The sequence below is a fragment of the Chiloscyllium plagiosum genome, unplaced genomic scaffold (assembly GCF_037043375.1).
Source record: "Chiloscyllium plagiosum isolate Xiang-an unplaced genomic scaffold, Cpla_swu_hap1 HiC_scaffold_29, whole genome shotgun sequence".
Taxonomy (NCBI): Eukaryota; Metazoa; Chordata; class Chondrichthyes; order Orectolobiformes; family Hemiscylliidae; genus Chiloscyllium; species Chiloscyllium plagiosum.
Window position 1 is genome coordinate 18,956,425 of NW_028270167.1, and position 15,718 is coordinate 18,972,142.

At 39.9% G+C, this 15,718-nt stretch overlaps 1 long non-coding RNA gene across 1 annotated transcript in view; it reads right to left on the reverse strand.

Moving 5' to 3' along the window:
- Positions 1 to 8,954, reverse strand: part of LOC148142261 (uncharacterized) — a 217,878-nt gene extending 208,924 nt beyond the window's left edge. The window contains exon 1 of the long non-coding RNA XR_015752046.1: positions 8,879 to 8,954. This is a non-coding gene — a long non-coding RNA (uncharacterized LOC148142261). The remainder of the gene's footprint in view (positions 1 to 8,878) is intronic.
- Between the last annotated feature and the right edge of the window lie 6,764 nt (positions 8,955 to 15,718).

Below are 15,718 nucleotides of genomic sequence, written 5' to 3' on the forward strand. Positions count from 1 at the left end.
ACTGTCATGTATTTCAATGCTCTCTTTCTCCTGTGGCATGCCTCAACAATACAAACTAACTTTCATTAACACACCAGGAGGCCTTTAGGCATCTGCTCAACTGCTCTCTGATACCGGTTTAAAATCATGAGTCTGGAAAAACTGACCTAGTTTATTTTTAATGATCTATTCACTAGCACAATCATATTCGTGCTTGAAAAAATCCCACACAGACATATGGGCAATGCTTTCTGCAGCAAAACATAACTTTAATGCAGCATGCAACCTGACACAGAATCTCAAGCAATGTGGTTTCACTCACATTATTTAGAAATTCGGCTCACACATTTCCTGTTCACCGTCAACGTGCTACAGCCACATATTATTATGACCAGATCCTGAGCAAGATTTCCTAATTCATTACAGTTCCATGTGGGATGCGCTGAACGTTTTTTTCTATTCATTCAGAGGATATGGGCATTACAGTCCTGTCCAGCATTTACTATCCATCCCTAATTACCCACAAGGGCAGTTAAGAGTCAACCAAACTGCTGTGGTCTGGTGTCAGACATAGGCCAGACTAGGTAAGGATGGCAGTTTCCTTCGCTAAATGACATTTGTGAACCAGATGGGTTTTTCCTGACAATTGATACAGGTTTTGCGGTCATCATCAGACTCCTAATTGCAGATTTTGTTTAAAATTGAAATCAAATTCCACTATCTGCCATGCAAAATTCAAATCCTAGCCCTCAGAATTTTACCAAGGTTTCTGGACTAACAGTCAGGCAATAATACCATGACCCCTTCACCTACCTGGAACTGTTAAACTCCCATGTGATAAGGGCAGACACCTAAGGGTTCAAGTTCGTAATTCTTTGATATTTGCATCATAGGTAGTCAGGGTGGTTAAGAAGGCATTTGGCATGCTTGTCTTCATTGCTCAGACCTTTGAGTATAGGAGGTGGAATGTTATGTTGAGGTCGTACAGAACATTGGGGAGACTTCTTCTGGAGTTGTGAGAGCAGTTCAAGTTGCCCAATTATAGGAAGGATATTATTAGCTGAGAGAGGTTTCAGAACAGGTTTACCAGGATATTAGGAGAAAGTGAAGACTGCAGATGCTGGAGATCAGAATCAAAGAGTACGGTGCTGGAAAAGCACAGCATCTGAGGAACAGGAGAATCGACATTTCATCAGGAATGTGGCCTGTGGGCGTAGGGTCATGAGAGATAAATGGGGGGGGGGGGGGGGAGTACCTGGTATCGCGATAGGTACACAAAGGTGGGGGTGAAATTGATAGGTTGGAGAGGAGGGTGGACCAGATAGGTAGGAAGGAAAATGGACAGGTAGGACCGTTCAAGAGGGCGGTGCCAAGTTGGGAGGCTGGGGTTGGGATAAGGGGGAGGCGAGGAAATGGGGAAACTGCTGAAATCCACATTGATCCTATGTGGTTGGAGAGTCACAAGGCGGAAGATGAGGCAATCTTCCACCAGGCATCAGGTGGTTAGGGTTTCACAATGGAGGGAGCCCAGGACCTGCATGTCCTTGGCGGCGTGGGAGGGGGAGTTAAAGTGTTCACCCATGAGGGAGGTGGGATTGGTTGGTCTAGGTGTCCCAGAGATGTTCTCTGAAACAATTCACAAGTTGGCGTCCTGTCTCCCCAAAGTCGAGGAGACCACATCAGATGCAATTAATTCTGGTATCTTAAGAACAACACCCCTTCCCCCTGCACAATTTTTGAAATCTTCTAATCAATCCATTCCAAGAGATAGGGACACAAATGAACCCTATCCTCTACTTTCATCACTCCATCATTGATAGCTGTTGCTATCTTGGCCCCAGGATGTGTAAATCTAGGCCCTAGAATGTTTAAGTAACTCCCTGCAAATAAGCCATGCTTAAAACTGGTCTTTGACCAAGCTTTTGATCATGTGACTTGTAATCTCCACAAGTATCTTTCGCGCCTTTTCTTTTTCAAAAGCCATGGGAAAGGAACAGTTTTTTAAAAAATCTGGATGTGAACATATTGGATGTACTGGAGCTCCATTCTGAGGCACACATGTCAAACTAGTAAACATCATTCATATGTTTTGCTAGATTATCCTCCTGGGAATGCTGCTGTGAAACATCCTGGGGTATTTTATTACATTAACGGTGCTTTTTAAATGTGAATTGTCACTGATATAATAACATCAAGGTTACTACCCGATATTCCATTTCATAAAATAATCTTCAGAGATTTTGTGGAATCACAGAAGTGTTACAGTTTAGAAAATGGCCATTTAGCCCATTGAGCCTGCACCAGCTCATTAAATTAATAATACTACCAACCTCCTGCTTTTTCCCAAAACGTTGCACATTATTTTTATCCGAATAAAACCCGATGCCAAATGAATGCCTCAACTGATCCTGCCTCCGCCACTTTTCTATGCAATGCATTCTATACCCTAACTACTCGCTGAGTGATTTTTTTTCCCCTCACTTCACCCTTGCTTTCTTTGCAGGTCATTTTAAAACTATGCGACATGTCTTTGTTCCACTTTCAAGCAGTAGCAGTTTCTCCTGACCTACTCTTGCAAGCCATTCGTGATTTTGAAATCGTCCATCAGATCTCGTCGTGGTCTTTAATTTTCAGTTGGTGTCTTGGATTTGAACTGGTCAGCAAAACAAAACTGTGGACACAAATCTCACATTGCTCGAGCCAGGGGGAAAAAAAACAACTCATGGTCAGCTCACTTTAAGACTTCCCAGTTCCCAGTGAAAAATAGCTCACACATCAGGAACTTACTAAATCCTCAGCAGCAGGAGAAACCCAACAGGATAGAAATAAATTGAATGGCAGCAAGGTTAGATTGGAACCAATTCAAAAAATTTGTTGCTGTCATGGTTCACCAAACAAGCTCTTATTGCAATTTCTCCAAAATGTTTCATGATGTTTAAAATAATTTGTGCATTTGTTTTTATCTTTAACACAGTAAGCACAATTGATATATAATTACAACCGACTGTAACAGAGTTACTTTCACACTAGTGCAAATGTTAATTGAACAGAGAGTGACAACATGATATATACCATCACAACAACATACATGTGATGTCACGACGGCAGCATTACATTCTTCTGTCATGAATAATGGCAGATTAGCACAGAAAACATTTAATTCTTCTTTGAGTTTTGGCACGTTTATATTATTTGCAATGATACAAGTTTCAATACCATAACTGAACCAGAAGCTTCATCTCATTCTACAGTGGTGTAAATTGAGTGAAGCACTTAAGAACAAAAACATTGGCATGGATAAGTTGGGCTGAATGGTTTGTGTCTCTATTGTAGATTCTACGCAAACTGATCAGGATAGCGACAAATACCCTCACTCAACAGTTTCTAAGAGCCGAGAATTCAAGAATGATCCTGATTATAAGCCCATACCAGAAGAAAACTAACTACAAATATTTTGCCTTTTAAACAGTGGGTGTTCCCACTATTTCTACACATGGCTTGTTTTTTTTCTTCCTCAGTACAATTTTCTCCCAAGTTTTTAAAAAGTCTGTCCAAGCCTTTTGGTGGAGGTAAAACAAAAAGGCATCTGGAAGAAAATATCCTCACTCTTGATTACTATTTTCATTCCAATTTAAAGGAGAGCTCCACCAATGCCTATTTCTGCTTCCAGAAAGTGATCTGCAGTCAGACAGTTGACAGCATATATTTAGGAGATAACATGGGGCCAAGTGATTTGTGTTATAGCTAAGATTTTATTATTATCTTTGGCACTCGGTGCATGGATTTACATTTGGTAATGTTATACATTCATCTTACAAAGTATTGAATAATAACATTTCTGATTGCAGTGAATTGTCTCAGATTTAAATGATGACACCACAATCTGAGTGGTACCATCATCACCTAAGAAAGGCTGTGTAAGGTAATGTTAGAAACTACATTAATTTCCACTCAATCTGCTGATGACTTGGGTGGAACTTGGGGAGAAAAAAGGCAGAGCAAATTCGGATCTTGTAGATTGAGAGTCAATACTAGTGCCCTCATAGTCTTAATAACAATTTTTAACTGACTCATGTAACTTGTACCTCTTTGCTATCATGTTATAAACAACACCTTAATTAAAAAGAGCCTCTTCTCATCTAAACTCGTGCTGATAGCAACCTACTCCAATCATAATTTGGTAGTTAATGGAATTGCAACACTTATAACCAATGGGTATCCCAACATTTTCAGCAAAGGGACAGTGAAATAATTCACTGGCATTTTACTGGTTCTTTTCTATCATTCTTCAGCTATATTACCAAAGAAGGAACTTTCACAGCTACTTCAGTATTATACCACTTCCTTTCAGTAATGCAAGGTACTGAAACATTGGCTTCTTGCAATAACGGTGTATGAAAGTTGCCTTATTCAAGAATTACAATTGTTTGTAGTGTTGTTTCTGTGTGGGATTGTATTTTGAAGATGAGCTTATGACAACAGCATCTAACATTAACTAGTCTTAATGATGTCGGGAACAAGGTAAAAAGACAAACTATAAATGTTAAAAATCTCCTGAGAATATTTTTACTATTTAACTCTCCTTGGATGAAGTTTTAGATGCATACTTAACAGGATTCAAACATAGAGGTCACTTTGTCACTTGTCAGAAACCTTGAAGTTTATTTAGAGCACTAGCAATTTAGAAAGCTACAATATTACACATAGTCTGAGTTTGGCACATACTAATGTTACAGTATATTACATTCAGATAACTGACTGACTGAATGACTCAAATACACAGATAGATTGGCTGAAGGTGAATGTCTATATACTGGAATATCACAGTGTGATGTCATGTAACTGAAAAGGTACAGGCCACTCCTGACTGCATGATACAGACGTGAGCCATGAATCAGCCAATGCATCCAAATTCCACGATTCACTCCTGCTAGGTGAAGCCCTGCATCAGGAACATTAAACAATAACATTTACGCCAAATACTAACCTTTACCTCATTGTGCAATTTCACATCTCTCATGAATGTTTTGAAGTACTTCACAGTGAATGATGTTGAAATGTTGACAGTTTTCATGGTCTGGACCTCACAGTTCCCTATCTTTAGGTGGGGGGGGGGGGGGGGGGGGGGGGGCAGTGCAGTGGGGGCTGACCTTTCCATTGCCTACCTGTTGGCCCTTACCCATCTGCATTCAGTGAGGGTGTAGGTGGCAGAGAAAGGCCTCAATGAAAGGCATCAAACACATTGAAGGGGGGGTGCCTATGGCCTGCTGTTAATGTGACAACTTTGGCTGTAGGGTTTCGTGTCTGACCAACGAGTCATACTGCTGGGTTGACAAACAGTGATAACATGCCAAGGAACCCAGACAAATCTGGGGCAGCAGTCCCATCGCTGTTGATCTGGGAGGACTTGGCGATAATAAACTGGAGAAGCGTTGGGGTCTGTGTAATGGTGGAGGGGTCGTAGGTAACTGTTGCAGATAAATGCCTCAAACGGGACGAGGGACACTGCACTTTAACCATCTCCCCTGGCCTCGGCCCAGACGCCAGTTTGGCAGGCACCAGTGAGACATCTGATCCCAGACTTATCTGGGCTTGCCAGTGTGGTGGCTCTTCCTACAGTCCCAGCAATGGTCACCACTCGGTGGTACTATTTAGACAATGGAGCTCCTAGCTCTCTGACTGACCTGCAATTCTCTAAGATAGGAAAGAGGTGGAAGCTGTGACATTGCACGTGTAAATTCCAATTCCATGTTTGAAGAATTATCCCAAAGCAATACTCACATTTTTTACTCAGATGAAAGTGTGTCAATCAATAAGCTCACCAAGAACTGAGAAAGGGCAAGCATGGCCCTGAAGATCAGAAAATGACTAAAACTTGAGCACAATAATAAATTACCTATATGACAAAATCAACAGTACAATAGCTACTTGGTTTAAGATGTATTTATAGATCTAAACAAATTATAACCAAAACAGTTGCTCTAAATTACTTGGCAAATCTCTAAGCTTTGAAATCAGAAACAAAGATTATGCATCAGAGCAACAGCTTGACCTTTCTACACTGAAAGACTTGTGTGTACAATCGGAAAATTAATCATTAAACAAGTTTTAAATGTGTGTTTGATGTCTGTTAGTTTAGTTTGCCTTGTAGAAATCCTTGATGTTTCTGATATTCCCTGTACTTGCATTTATGTATTTCAACCACCTCAACCTTGATATTTTCTGACCACCTTGAAAGAAAATAAAATATTATCGTTGAACAGCACATTGAGATTTTTCAAACAACACTACCCATCTGTTAAATTACCCTTTAGCACACACTTCCAACTTGTTTAAAAACCCTGATATTAGATCAGGTGATCACTGGAGCCTGAGCTCCTGGACACCACTGGCCTGGCAACAGCACAGAACCAGGAACGTTGCACAAAAACAGAAATTGCTGGAGAAACTCTGCAGATCTGGCAGCATCTGTGGAGAGAAAGCACAATTAACGTTTTGAGTCCAGTGACTCTTCTTTAGAGCTCAAAGCTCATTGCACTTGATACATGAACTCTGCTTTCTCTCCACGTATGCTGTCAGACCTGCTGAGTTTCTCTACAGCAAACTGTTTTTCATTCAGATTTCCAGCATCTACAGTTCTTTCCTTTATTACCACAAATATGGCACTCATTACATTCCATAAATATCCCGACAAACAGTTTAACTGATCCATCCAAATAAGTGGCTGAGTGACTAATACATCACAACAAAATGGGAGTTCTAGTTGCATTTGGAGCCTCTTCCTATCTCAGCTCTCATCAACCTTTCCACTTTCCATTGCATTCATTAACATCCATTGTCATACTTACATGACATAAGGTGCAACAATGTTCTCTGGAATCACAGCACCCTTGAAAGGCCCAAAGGTGATGGGATGGTTTCACCTGATCTTACATTATTGTTAATGTCTGCATTACTGACATGACAATGTTACTTTAGCCAGTACCAATGATATAGTACAATCTAACTTCGACAACACTTGATGTCTTAGCACATTCATTCTACATGCACTGCAAATGGGCAAAGAAATTTTTGCAAATGAAATGCAGCTGGAATTTGCAAAGACATTCCTCAAATATTTGCCCCTTCAATATCCAAAAATGGATTCCATGTTTGCACCCATCTAAATGACATTAACGTTGCCCACCTTGGGCGTTGGTTAAGCCATTTTTCTGTTGATTTGTACAAATAGCAAGTGAAGGCAGTTCGCAATGGACAATGTCAGCACTGGGTACTCCTCCCCCTATCACCAGAGTGTCCATGTCCCCTTTAATTCGCAGTACCCTGACAACTCATTTACATCCTACCCCCACAAGTGGAAACCCCACCACATTGAACTTTGCATCCAACTCTCCTCCCTGCTCTCTGATCCCCAACATTCAACTAAAGATACACACATTGCTTCTCTGTACTTCCCATGGAGGCCATAGTGGTGGTCACTATCAATAATCCTGATCCCATAGTCCACCATGCCCTCCAATGCTGTTCCACATACCCAGATACACTTTGGAGTTTCTCCTCCTCGCTTTCCTTGTCCTCACCTCAACAAATGTCTCTCCTTTCCCCTCAACATGCTAACTGGTAAGGCATGGATACTGCGAACATTCAGGCACACTTTAGGTGTGCTAAGAGCTAATAGAGCAAGCGAGCAGTTTTCAGATGGAGCCTGATCCAATCCATGACCTGAGTCGCTATCACTGTGCACAAAGTGCCCTTGCACCTGCCTTTCATTATTAGTTGCCATTGCACCCTGTAAGTCTGTGCTTCCACAGCATGCTTTTAAGTGAATTGGAACGGTGCAGTGATGGTCATGAGGGATTGGCAAGTGTTGGACAACAGTATCTGTGGACAAGGGATGGAATGTGGCTGGTGGCCTTGAATAAGTCCCAAGATGATGTTTGCTCATAAGCAACATGGTGGTCTTCAAAGCAATTGGCAAGCTGAAATCACCAGGTAGCTGCTCTGATTCCCATGTTGAGATTTCTTGAGGTCCAACTTGTATAGCAAATTTGATAATATAGGAAGCTGACTATTAATGAGGCAAGTTGGGCCATTATCAGGTCATTTATCATGCAACAATTTCCTTTAATTAGTAACTCACCGCTGCCTAGAGAGGAGCTTGCCTCTTCACCAGTCAAAAGCACGTAAGATGGTACAAATTGGTCTCACCTTGAGATAGACTCAAAAAAGAGTCACTAAAGCCAAAACTTTAATTCTGATTTCTCTTCACATACGGTCGAAGACCTGCTGAGTTTCTCTAGCAATTTCTGTTCTTGCTGGATGTCTCATTTGATTGTGCTGCAAATCTTTGCATAGCCCATGCTAATGAGATTCCGATAAGATTCTGTCCCATTAATTTGTCCAGCACATTTTTTTTAAATTAAGACCAGTTCCTTTGAGTTCGTCATTCTCACTAGACACTAAACCACCTCCGCTTTCCCAGAGAAATCCAAATGTTGATGGTCTGACTGCAATTTGTTTAATCTTCCTGAGCTGTTACATTCTTGTTTTCCCAGAAAATTGTGGAGTTTTTTTACGTATGAAATGTGATCTATTTTATTTGATTTGAATCACTTGTAAAAGCCACAATGGTTAATTTTTTAGGAGGAGATACATGTCTGTATAATGACCCTCAAAGTAGGGCAACACAGATTACACAACACTGCAGAGGCAGACAGTCTGATGGGTGGCTACCTAAACAGCCTACGTAGGTTTCTATATCAGAAAACAGGTGTTGGTATCAATCCCTAGCCCCAGAAATTGACACCAATAGAAAACAATGTTACATGAATGAAATTCACCCCACAATATTTTCAAAATAAGGAAAAGTTTTGATTTTCTACAAACCAACTTGACTGACCATTTTCCAACTTTCTTGGACAGTCAAACTCGGGATTTTTCTCTCCAATCATTCTCCGAAGAAAATTAAGCTGTCAATTTTCCCGAGACGTCTTGTGGTCCAGTGGGCAGTGTCCTGGTCTCTGGTGACAAATAGAAAGCAAATTCCGATTTATTTTGTGAGAATTCCTCCCATTTTGAGGATTTCCAGCAAATCTCTCAGTCTTTTCTGTTACACAAACAAAAAAAAAGCTTTGATAATGCTTGACTTATCCTGTTATTAAAGCCCAGGACATTTTTTCTGGTATTCAATATTGGTTAAAATATCCAAAATGAAGCCTCGAAAATAATTTATACTTTTAAGCATCATATCCTTATTTTTGTATGCTGTCCTACTATTCATGTAATCTAGCGTGCAATGCATTAATATTTCCTCTAGAGGTCAGCTCCTGTAACAGAATGGCACTCCCTTAGTAAAGCATTGTATCAGCAGAGGTTATGTTCTCAAATCCAGGAATTCAAAATTGCACATTTCATCAGAGAAAATCCTTAAAGTAGTATTCAAATCAATAAAGAAATTTCACATTAATATGAAAATCACACTAACATTTCACTCACCCTGAACTCTGAAAAGCGGCTGGAATGCCTTCTGCTGAAACAGATTGAAAGGTCACATCCTAATCACTCAAATCCAAAGGTCATATCTTGAGCGTTCAAATTGAAAGGTTAAGACAAGAGATAACAAGCCCCAACTTACTCTGCACTAATTTCCTCGGTTTAAAATATAAACTGAACTCAGTTAAACAGAGCTATATAACTGCCAACAGCAATGAAGCAATGGTTTGTCTCACTTATGGAATTACATTATATGCAATTGTAAAAAAAAAGTGACTGCAAGTTTAGATGATGTGTTAACCTGCACTTTCTCTAAATGCTAATCACTTATCATGTTCAGGAGACCAAAGATAGGAAACACTGACAGATCATCAAAAATCCCACAAATCCCTGCCCAATGTTACTGAGTAATTTTTGACCTGGAGAATTTGATATCTCAGAACTTAAATTACCTTTATTCAATATTTATACAGTAGTGGTTCAGTCTGTGTTAAGTTCTTTTCTGGCATTGTAACACAACTATTAATTAATTTATTTAATGCTTTTGTATGGAACAATTAAGCCCCTTGAATATTCTCAATAATGCACATAACTGCTACAGTGTGAGCAACCATAAAATAAACTGTTTTGATTTCATATATAAAATATTCATTAAGGTTGGAACATTACCTATTGATGATTGGAAATGTTTGGAATGTGTGTTTCGCCTTCCTTTGGTACATCACTGCACACATAGACACCTACATCAGACTTTATGGAATTCTCTAAATTTCTTCATCATGACAGTTCCATGTCTGTATTGAAGCATTTTATTTAAAAGACAAGCCATTGACTTCTGGAGCATACTTTGTACCCCATCAGGGAAAAAAAATTACGACACTGAAGGTATACTTTTAGAAATAAACATTATATCCTCAACAATTATGAACAATGATTGCTGAATTCCCATATGACAGTTCAGCAGCAATGAAACGGTTGAAATAATTGATGAATAAAATATTGAAGTTTATGGTGGCACAAAGTCTGCTTCCCTGAAAAAACCTTGATGTAAATTTTGCTAGCTCACAATTCCAAAACTTCAACTAACCATACATAAGAGCCAATCAGACGGTGTGGCACAGTGGTAGCGTCTCTATCTCTGGGCCAGTAACTACAGGTCAGGCACCACTCCATAACTTGTTGACCCTGGAAGGTGCATCCATTATGTGGCAAGACAGTTTAATTGTCAGCCTGTGAATTCTTCCATGTACTTGATGGCAGGCGGTAAGAGTCAGAGAGCTTCCTGGTCAGCCAGCTGATAGAGGTAATGGAGAGTGACTGCCCTTGATACCAAAGAATCATTTGACTGAGTACGGTTTCAAGGGTTTTACCAAAACTTGAGTCAATGGGAATCAGTCGGAAAACTCGCAGTTGGTAGATGTCATACCTATCATACAGAAAGATGGTTGTCGCTGATGGAAGTCACTCATCTCTACAGGAATTTCTCAGGGTAATCCAACCATCAATTATTTAACCTCCATCATGAGGTCAGAAGTGGGGATGTTTGCTGGTGATTGCACAAAGTTCAACACCATTTCCAAATCATCAGATACTGAAGCAAACTGTCTCCCTTTGCACTAAGACCTGGACAACATCCAGACTTGGATTGATCAGTGACAAGTAATATCCATGCCATACAAGTGTCAGTCAATGACTATCTCTGAAATTAGAGAAACTAACCATTGGCCCTTGACACATAATAGCATTACAATAACTAAACCCACCATCACCGACATAGTGGAGATTATTATTGACCAGAAATTGAACTAGATGGGCCATATAAATACTGTCACCACAGAGGCAAGTAGGAACTTAGGATTCTGTGACAAGTAATGCATAACCTGTCTCCCAGATGCCTGTCCTGATGTAGTAGAGACAACTACCGATATGTTGGCAAGTCAATATAAAAAAGGTCTTTGGGTGTGTTGAAAAGCATTAAGGTAGACAGTTTCTCAGGATCTGATGGGATCTATCCCAGAATACTGAGGGAGGTGAGGGAAGACATTGGTGGAGCTTTGTATGAAATCTTTGTACAATCTTTAATCAGAGGATAGTTTCCAGAGGACTAGGAAAAGCCAACGTTGTTCCTTTGTTTAAGACTGGCTACAGGGATAATCAGGCAAATTATTGGCTGCTGAGCCATACTTCAGTGGTAGGAAAATTAATTTAGAAGATTCTTAGAGATGCGATTACTTGCATTTGGAAAAATATGGACTGATTAGCAAGAGGCAGCGTGGCTTTGTGTGGGGGAGATTATGTCACACAAACTTGATTGACTTTTTTGAGGAAGTGGCAAAGATGAATGATGAGGGCAGGATCGTGGATGCTATCTATATGGACAAGGTTTCTCACGGCAGGCTGCTACAAAAGATGAAGTCACATGGTATCCGTAGTGAGCTGGTAAGATAGACACAGAACTACTTGTCAGAGGAGACACAGAGTAGCGAGAGAATGATTGACTCCATTTTTCTGACTGGTGATCTGTGACCAGTGTTTCTCCACAGACATCAGTATTTGACCCCTATTGGTTGTAATACGTATAAATTAATTGGAGGAGAACGTAGGTCATCTGATTAGTATGTTTGAGGAGGGCACAAAGATGGGGTGAGCTGCAGATAGTGCAGAGGATTGTCAGAGGATACAGCAGGAAATAGACAAGCTGAATATTTGGGCGGAGAAATGACAGTGCGAATTTAATCTGGACAAATATGAGATGTGTTTTGAAAAACCTAATTCACGAGGGAAGTATGCAGTAAATGCCAGAACCCTTTGAAGTATTAACATACAGACAGGATCTATGCATACACATCCACAGTTTGCTGAAAATGGAAATACAAGTGGATAAGGTGGTCAAAAAGGTGTATGGCATTTTTGTCTTCAACCATCAGGGCATCAAATAACGAAGTTATAGAACTTTAGTTAGGCCACATTTGGAATATTATACACAGTTCTGGTCAGTTCAGTTCCATTACCAGAAGAATGTGGCGGTTTTGGGAGGGTACAGAAATGGTTTAGCCAAATGTTGCTTGGGTTGGAGGGTATTAACTAAGGGTAACTGGACAAACTTGGAGGCTGATTTGTGACCTGAAAGAAGTTTACAAAATTATGAGGCATGGATAGTCAGAGTCTTGTTTCCCAGGATAGAAATGTCAATTAGCAGGGAACATGGGATCAAGATAAGAGAGAGCAAGTTCACAGGAGATGTGAGAGGAGTGTGTTTTACACAGAGGTGGTAAGTGCCTGGAATACACTGTCAGAGGAGGTGAGCAAAATAGATACAATTGCAACATTTAAGAGTCATCTTGACAACTACAGGAATAGAGGAAAATGGAACCGGGTGGGGGGAGGCAAAATGTTTTCAGTTTAAAAAGGCGGGGATCATGTGTCAACACAGGCTTTATGGACCAAAGGGCCTGTTCTTGTCCTGTACTGTTGTTTATTAATATAGAGTTAAAAATCACACAACAGCAGGTTATAGTCCAACAGGTTTAATTGGAAGCACACTAGCTTTCGGAGCAACGCTCCTTCATCAGGTGATTGTGGAGGGCTCGATCATAACACAGAATTTATAGCAAAAATTTGCAGTGTGATTTGCAAAAATTTGCACTGCAAATTTTTGCTATAAATTCTGTGTTACGATCGAGCCCTCCACAATCACCTGATGAAGGAGCGTCGCTCCGAAAGCTAGTGTGCTTCCAATTAAACCTGTTGGACTATAACCTGGTGTTGTGTGATTTTTAACTTTGTACACCCCAGTCCAACACCGGCATCTCCGAATCATTATTAATATAGGAATGTGATGGAACACTCACCAGTTGCATGGTTGCTGCAGCTCCAAAATCGATCAGGAAGCTGGACGCCACCCATGTTAAACAGCCCACTGAATCCACAGCTCACCCACCACCTTCACCATTTCCTCCCTTTACCTTCAAGCTCAGTGGCAGCATTGTGCATCATGCACAAGATGGGTTGCCACAACTCACTTACAATATCCTGCAACAACACTTGCAATATCTCACCAATCAGACAACAGAGATAAAAACGTTGATTTCAGAGGCTCCACTGCAGGAATCATTCCATCTTGAATTAAATATCTGTGACCAAACTGTAAATTGCATTAAAATTAAAGGCTACTTTAGATTGCCCTGCTGAAATAGACTTCAACAACGGGTAATATCTGCTTCAATGACTTCCACACAGAAAATAATTTAGTTGTACCTGCAAGACATGGCTCTAGTCATATTAAGCCTTGTGAAATGCTGAAACAGAATTTGTTCACTTTAAACTTCCAGCAGTTGCTATGGAAACAATAACTGGAGTGCCACAGTGAGAAAGATTCTTGTCTCAATTGTTATTGCAGCATTAAACAGCAATGGGAAACTAAATTCACTTGTTTTCAGAGCAGAATGAACTGAAGGCTTTGCACATTAAGTACAACCAACTTTAATCAAAATCAGAATGTTCCTCATGTCTGTACTCCTGTAAGTAATTTTAAATGTGCCTCGAGTTCAAAGAAAGTTACTACTTGGCTTCAATTGCCAGACAGAGACAATCGCTCAAATCTGGGAACCCAGAGAATTTAGTTTACAGATTTCTTGAATTTTGGGTTACCCACTGGATCAGCTGAGAGCAGGCAAGAGACAAATAAAAGCATTTTACTTTCTCATTTCTTAAGTGGCTGATGCGGTTCCAGCTTTTGTTTCCAAGATCACCAATCCTTCCTGAACTCCTGCATTAGCCAATAAGTTATATTTAGAAAGGTAGGTTTTTTCACATCTAATCTTCATTGTGAGAATGGACAAATTACAGCTTGGTGTTAACAATTATTTTAAGGAAGTGATTTATGAAAATACCGTATAACTACGTGTTACACGTCAAAGTACTCATAACTATAAATTTTCCTCCTCCACTTAATGTTTTCCATGGGCTCAGATAGAAATTTCAGTTTTCCGACAGCAGAATTAGGGATACTGTTCCTGAGAAAAATCATCAATCTTGTTTCCTCCAATATTGTGGTTCAACACTTAAATTATTTCATGGCGCACAATGTTGATAGCACAATATTTTACAAAACATAAATAATCGTTCATTTAAATATATACAACTTACATTAAAAGTCATAAAAGGTTGAACAGATATCATGGTTTTAACAAAATCTGAAAGTTAAGAACTGGCTTTAATTCAACTCTTATTGAGTTGTCATGGGGGTGGGCCATCCAGGGAGGGGAGCAGGAAGAAGTAACTGTGATAGTATAAAATGAGTTGTATTCCTATTCTGTCTTTCACACAAGGCTCAGGTCATTTTAATCCCTGGTGTCTCGATAGTGATGGACATCAATTGGAAGATCTGAACTTTCATAAGACCATACAAAATAGAAACAAGAGTAGGCAATTCTGCCCTTCAAACCTCTTCCATTATTCAACAGGATCATAGCTGATCAACCAACCCTCATGTCCACTTTCCTGCCTTTTGCCTTTAACACTCAATTCCCTGACTGATCTGTTTCAGCCTTAAATATACACAAGAACTCTGCCCCTGCCACACGCTCTGGCAAAGAGTTTCAAAGACTCATACCCTCAGAGAAAAAAAATCCTCATCTCAGTCTTAGATTTACCCTGTCAAGCCTCTTAAGAATCCTCTATGTTTCAATGAGATCACCTTTTACTCTTCTAAATCCGGAATGGATACAGCTCCAACCCGTTTAACGTTTGCTCACTAGACAACCTAACCATACTGGGGAACATCCTACTGAATCTTCTCGGAACTACTCCCAATGAAACAATATCTTTTCTTAAGTGGATCAAAGTGCACTCAGTACTCCAAATGTAGTCTCACCAGCACCTTACACAGCTACGGTAAGACTTCCCTACTCATACTCCATCCCCTTTGAAATAAAGGCCAACATCCATTAGCCTTCTGATTACTACACCCCCATATGTCAGCTTCTTGTGTTTCATGCAGAAGTATTGCCAAATCCCTTTGTCCTTCAGTTTTCTGCAGTTTCTCTATATTTAAATAATACTGTGCTCTTTTGTTCTTCTTTACATAATGTATTTTTGCACAATGTACATCCATTTGCCAACTTCTTGCCCATTTACTTAACCTATCAATATCTCTGTCAAACATATTACTTTCACAACTTGCCTTTCAACTATTTTGCTTTATCTGCAAATTTGGCTACAGTATGTTCACTTCCTTCCTTTAAGT